Raw genomic sequence first — 6,945 nt, forward strand, 5'->3', positions numbered from 1 at the left:
GAAATTTTCTTCATCAGATGCCTTTGATGAAGATCCATCCCTGGTATTCAGCCTGATCTCCTCTTGCACAAGATCCGACCAAAGTCTCTCCCATCCTGGAAATTTCTCCTAACCATTGACAAAGTCCTGATAGGAATGCCAACTCTTCAGAAGACCAAGGAGAGCCAAGCTCACCAAGTCCTCATCAGCGACAGTCACCCCCACACTTCCCAACTCATCCCGACATTGGGTGAACTTTGTGAGATACTTGGGCATACTGTCTCCATTCTCACACTTAATGTTTCTGAGTTTATATTTGAGTGCCAACTTCCTCTGGTCGCTCTTGCTTTAGAATAAATCTGTCAACGCTTTCCACATCAAGTATGGAGAAGCCTTTCCATATAGGCTGGATGCAATGTGATCGTTCACACCCTCCAACAGAATCCTTCAACACTTTACTGTCTTCTTTTGCCAAGCCTCAACGTGAGCAGCATCAGTAGGCTTTTGGACCTCAACATCTATGAACTCCTTCAACCCATTTTCATCTAACACCGCCTCCATCCTGTCTTTCCATGCAATATAATTAGAGCTGCCTTCAAGGGCATACTCCAATCACAATCTGTTGAAAGACATTTCAACTTCGACACCAAGAAAACATTGCTACAAATTCGAATTCCACCATCTCAAAAATCAACTGCTTCTGATCTAAAATTCGTGAGAACAAAGTATTTCTCGTACAGAGATTGACTGTATGGGCTTTTACCAGATACCTCACCTTCCAAAAGAAGGATGAATCTAGGGGCTACCTGGCCCGATTACAGACTCTGCTTGAAGAAATAAAATGTAATCACTTTCTGAATAATAGATCTGATGATGAACCTTGCTCCGATACCATGTAGAAATTTTGAATAATATAACAGTTATTCACAGAGATTATCCTGATTATACACTATTTGTGGAATGCATGCATAATACATAACCTCCTCTGCATTGATCATCAATTTGCAGAATTAAAACATTCGCATGCACACATTGAAACATCAATCACACATATCAACACATTATGTAATGGGGAAAGCATACAGCTGAAAACCCCCAACTATTTGTATATTATAATGATAGAGAACATGTAACAATACATAGTACAATACTCCTCACAAGTACTCAGTACTATCTCCACCTGCTACACACAAACTAGCTCAGATCTGAATCAAGTCACAGGTTCAAATCTCCTCCGATGTTTTCCTACCTCTACTACGCAATCCAATGTGAGAATAGGAATGATCCAAGCTCATTTTCCCTTGGCTTGTACTGCACAATCCTCATTGGCAATCTCAATCAATGATTGTGCAAATCTCATGCACAACTATAGTCACAACTGATAGTAGTCTCCACCTCTAACACCTGTCTCCACTGAACTGTCCATGCACTGAGTTAACTGATGTATTCTTTAGTTGATTTATGAGTTAATAATTAGTGAATTAATTAATAATTAATTCACATCACTCATCACTAGTGTATTTGACAGTTAGACTAAATACAACTAGTTCAACCAAGTCAAACTGAACTCAACTCCATCAACTCCTCAATCAACTCCACCAAACTCAATCACTTGAGTTCTAATTGAAGTCCATCATGCAATAGCTCAACTGACCCATAGGAAAAGCGTATTTCCTTCTAGAAGTTGCATGTGCCACATCCGTAGCTCGAACTGAAGTGCTGCAAGAGGATAAGATAATGTTTATAGTCCAAATATTATTAAGAGCTAATAATATTCGACTGTTCTATTTTTAGACTGGCAGTCTAAAAACAGACTCCACCCATATGTCTAAAAATAGAAGTCCATCTATTTTTACCAACATGACCAATCATCCACAAATAGAATCATGCAACTCATAGACCATGATCCATATGTCTAAAAGTAGACATAGTCTAAAAAAAGACTGCACCAAAAATAGCCTGCGGGCCCACCTAGTGAAGGAAACTTCCTTTCACTAAGCTCCATCATCTTGTTTCATTTTCAACAACTAAAACCTTTCTCTATCTTTCTACAGTCAATTTTTGTGTTTTCATGAAAAAATTTTAAGGTTTTGAGGCCCTTGGGGTTCATAAAAAATGCCTTGGGACCAAGGCATCCCCCTCGTGTTGAAAACTGCATTGCACCTAAGCAGAGGAACACTGCTAGAAAAGGTGTAATTCCCTCGTAAACACTGCTGGGGTGCGTTGGGTGCATTTCTCTAAGTTTTCTTTCAATTTTGCCTCAAATTTTGTTAGGCTTTTCGCATGGAAAAGAGCCTAATTGATTCCTTGTTGATGTTTCAGGTACCCATTAGCACAAAATGGCATTCATCTCGAGAGAAAGAGAACATGAGGAACAATATTTGAATGTGGTAAATGTCCTGGCTACCATCCAGGTGCTCAAAAATTATGGGTTATTGAAATTCTTCTGCCTTCCTAGTATGAGGCAACAGATGGTGTTGTAGAAGTACCTTGTCCATTCATGGGATATTTAGGCATAGGCATTCAAATTTAGGGAGAATCTACTTGAAATACAAGTAGAGGATATTTACCTTTTAACGGGATTGTCAAAGCAAGGTGCCCCCATCTCTCCTCTGGGTGGAAGAAGCGATGGTGAGATGGTGAAAGCCTATATCACTACTTATTGCAGACCTTGAGCCCTTCCTACTAGGGATAGAAATATCAACATAAAGGATGTAACCCAATTACCTTTGAGAACAATCTTGTTCATTATCGCAAGATTAGCAAGAATCTCAACACTACATGTAGCAAGCAAATTGTACATGTAGTATGGGATAGAGTGTCTGGAGCTGACAATATTCAAATCGAGTGTGGGTGTCTTGGTCAATTTGAAGGTAGAACTCACTAAAGAAAAGGAGGGGAAGTTGAAGAACTTCATCTATGGTGAGATCTTAGTTTATTTTTCTCGGTACCATTACTGTAGCCTCAACAAATTGTCCTAGAGCCCATCAATCCGAGAACCCCATGGATGAGTCGGTGGATAGACCGCATGAGATGACATGTAGGCCCATTAGCAATCAACTTTTCACTAGTCGTTTTTGGATGGCTATGCAGGTAGTTCATCATTATTGATGATTATCCTTAAGTAGGGATGGATTTCCATGATGATCTTCAGCTCAAGCTGCTAGAGGGTGAGCAATGGGATGATTGAGGTAAGATAATTTGACCATTAAGTTTCTTAAAGTTTTACAATTTTTTTTTTGTGTTTTTTTATGCTCCCAAAACTAAACTATTTGATGTTTTCATGCAAACATTGGACTTGTTTTACCAATAGGTGCTACATATCTCTGTCACACAGAGAGACTAGCACAGGAGGAGGCAGTTAGACTAGTACAGGTCACTGTGGTAGGATAGGATGCTACGAGATCCTAATGTAGTCGATAACCTATCAAAGGTGGAGTGTCACATGGAAGTACTGACACATGGGATTGACGAGACCATTATCGATCAGATTCCATTGCAACTTCAACGACACACAATCGGAGTGCCTAGTCATATTGGTCGATTACTGCACAAGATAGCCTGTGCAATGTCATTTTATCATGAGCAACATTGATTTCTCTACTTAGATATTTTTCATGTAGTTCTTATATGGGCAATGTATCCATATGAGTCTCGGGGAACATGTTTTGTAAAACCCAACTTAATATATCTATATCTATATATAGATATAGATATTTAGTGTTTCCTAGTTCCTATGATGATTTCAATATGATGTGATGTGAATTGAAATGTATTTACATTCTTTGCAAATGTGGATCTAAAAAAAAATTATCTTTAGCATCTACTAATTTGTTTGTATTTATAGAAATATGTTCATATAATGTGAAATTGAAATGTCTTTCCAGAAGACACACTCTCAAAACCATGCGAAGGATGGTATGATTTCTCACTAAATAGATATTCGTGAGTTGTAGTACTACGAGTTGTGAATCAATTTTGATAACTCTATGGTATATACCATGTGAAATAACATCAGAACGTAGCTCAAGCACTTTTTTATACTTAGCGATGTTGTTATTCAAGCGACCAATAAAAATCCGTTGCATGCTCACTAGCTTGTCATTTGGAGCAAAGATAGCCCACGCTATGGAGGATAGGATTTGAGTACTATGGATAGCACCATTGGCATAACCAATATATGGTTCAAGAGAGGTTGACATATGGAATCCAAAAGTAAACATAATCAACAGAAACCATTAGAAACTTTGAAAAACACACTGCAAACACACTCAACACACCTATAGACAGTGTATACATAATGTACTATGTATGGGATCAAGCATATTATTTTTTGAGATACATCCCATTTCTAGGCTACATTAGTGGAACTCCATTGATATCTACTAAATCATAAGCCCCTTTTGCAAGGACTCAGTTGACAATGTCTGGGCCCAACCACATAGGCTAGAACTTTCCTCGACCTAACTTGTCAACCTCCTGGTCATATAAGAAAACTGAATCTCCTTCCGAGAAGATTCTAGGTTTGACACTTTTTTCATATTGTCCTTTGATACATCTTTTATGGGCTTCATTGTCCAACATGGCATCACACAGGGTTTCATCCAAATGGGTTAGATGTTAAAGACACTCCTCCTCTTTGAAAGTAGCAAGAAGAATTTTGATAGCTAGTTTTAGTGAAGGAATTTCACATTCGATGGAGAGGATCGCTTCCAGACCATACACCAATTGGAAGGGTGTGAATCCAGTAGTATTCCTAAATAAGGTTAAGTATGCCCACAAGGAATCAAAGAGAAGAAATTTCCAGTTCAATTTGTGGACCCCTATCATACGTTGAAGCATATTATTAAGAAATTTGTTAATCGCCTCAACTAGTATGTTAGCCTGAGGATAATAGGGAGTGGAATTTTCATGTCAAAGTCCCAATTTTCTAGATAATTCGGTCATCATATGATTCCAAAAGTGCTTCCTATGATCCGTTACTATTACTTGCTGAACACCAAAGCTAGTAATCACGTGGTTGAAGAACAAGTATGCATCCGTTTCACTAGTATTATTGAATGTAGGCATCACTTCAGCCCTCTTAGTAAAGTAGTCAATAGTGAAAATTATATATCCATGCCCTCGGGTTGAGTTAGGGTTACATGTCATAAAATAGATGTCTCATTTTGTAAAGGGACCAATGGCGAGAACGAGATGCAACAAAGTAGGCGGAGCACGAAATTTTCGATTATAGATATGACACGCATGAAATTTCTGGACTATGAGGATACATTTGCGGAAGATGGTGGGCCAAAAGTAACTAGCGCGCAAGATATTTTACATGGCAGCATAACCAAATAAATGTCTACCACATGCCGTCAAGTGTCATTCATTCAATAATTTATGAGACTCCTCAAGAGTGAGGTACCTGCATAAAACTGTATTGATACCACGATGGTAAAGACTATCGCCGATAATCACATATTTTTGCTTTTGGTACCTAGATACGTCACTACTCGGAGAGAGAGGTATTAGGTCGAAAATTTTGGGTCTAGAGATAGATGAGAAAATCTACATTCCATGGGTGAGATGCTGAGATCAGGAACAATTACTCATCTAGGATGGAATTTTCAGATGTAAATTCAGCATCAAGGGAAGGGAGATCGTACATTATCTCGACAAAAACTAAGGATTTATTCAACTTGGATTTTATGAATTCTAGGTCGAAGTCTGGGAGAATAATAATCTACGTAGTGTATTCCCGCCCCATAAATTGATGTGAAAATATGTATGTCATAGGGTTGCAATATGAAATGACCATAGTTTTGCGAAGCAAGATATAATGGAAAAATCTCTAAATGGCCTGAACGGCCACCAAAGCTAACTTTTCCACATGAGTATACCAGATCTCGGTATCATTGAGGTTATGAATTAGATAATAAATGAAATTTTCAATCCCCATATCGTCTTCTTGGACCAAAACCATATCTATAGTAGAGATGGCGGCAATAAGATAGAGGAAGTAGTCACACTGATAGTCAGGAGGATATAAGAGAGATGCCCAAACTAGTACATCTTTCAAGGGATCAAACACTTTTTGTGCAGTGTCATCCCAATGGAAGGGAATCCCTTTTTTTAGTAAGTGAATAAATCCTTTGGTCTATTCAACATAGTTAGGGACAAACCTCCTCAGGAAGTTGGCTTTCTCTTAGAGTCTTTATAACTGAACAAGGGAGGAATGCGTAGGCAAGTCAATGATTGCCTAACTTTTAAAGGATCAATACGAATTCCTTGTTCAAGGAGTCAAATAGAATTGACACAGAACACAAATTTGTGCGGGTTAATTCAAATTTTATAATGTTTACAGTGGAGGAAAATGGCCTATAAATTCATGGGGTGATCAGCTCGATGCTTGGAGGGAGCAGGGAGGTCGTCCAAATAGGGTTTCATGATGTGCTTGATATCTTGGAAATCGTAGTCCATCACATGTTGAAACATGGTCCCTACATTCTTTGAATTGAAAGGGATATTTCTATAAGCAAAAGTACCCCAGGGACAAATAAATGTGGTTTTAGGTTGGTCTGCTAGGAGAATGTTGATTTGAATATATCTTGAGAAGCCATCCATAAATTAATAAATCTTGCAACAAGCACAGTCATCAAAAATATGATAAATAAATGGGGTCGGGTAGTTGTCCTTCAAACAAGATCGATTTACATCTAGATAATCGATAGATACTTTGATTGTGCCCTGTTTCTTCATGACAGGGACAATGTTCAATAGCCAATTAGTTAAAGGAACAGGGTATATGAAACTAGCCTGAAGAAGATTTTCAATTTCAGCTTTAATCAAAATAGCATTCTTGGGATGGACCGGGCAGAGGCGTTGTCAAATGGGTTTGGCATCAAGATACACCTTGATTTCGTGCACAACAATGTTTGGGTCGATACCTGACATTTCCTCATATGTCTAGGCAAAGACAAC

This window comes from Pinus tabuliformis, chromosome 6, assembly GCF_031772625.1.
Source record: "Pinus tabuliformis cultivar Carrire ecotype Pingquan chromosome 6, CPIR1, whole genome shotgun sequence".
Taxonomy (NCBI): domain Eukaryota; kingdom Viridiplantae; phylum Streptophyta; class Pinopsida; order Pinales; family Pinaceae; genus Pinus; species Pinus tabuliformis.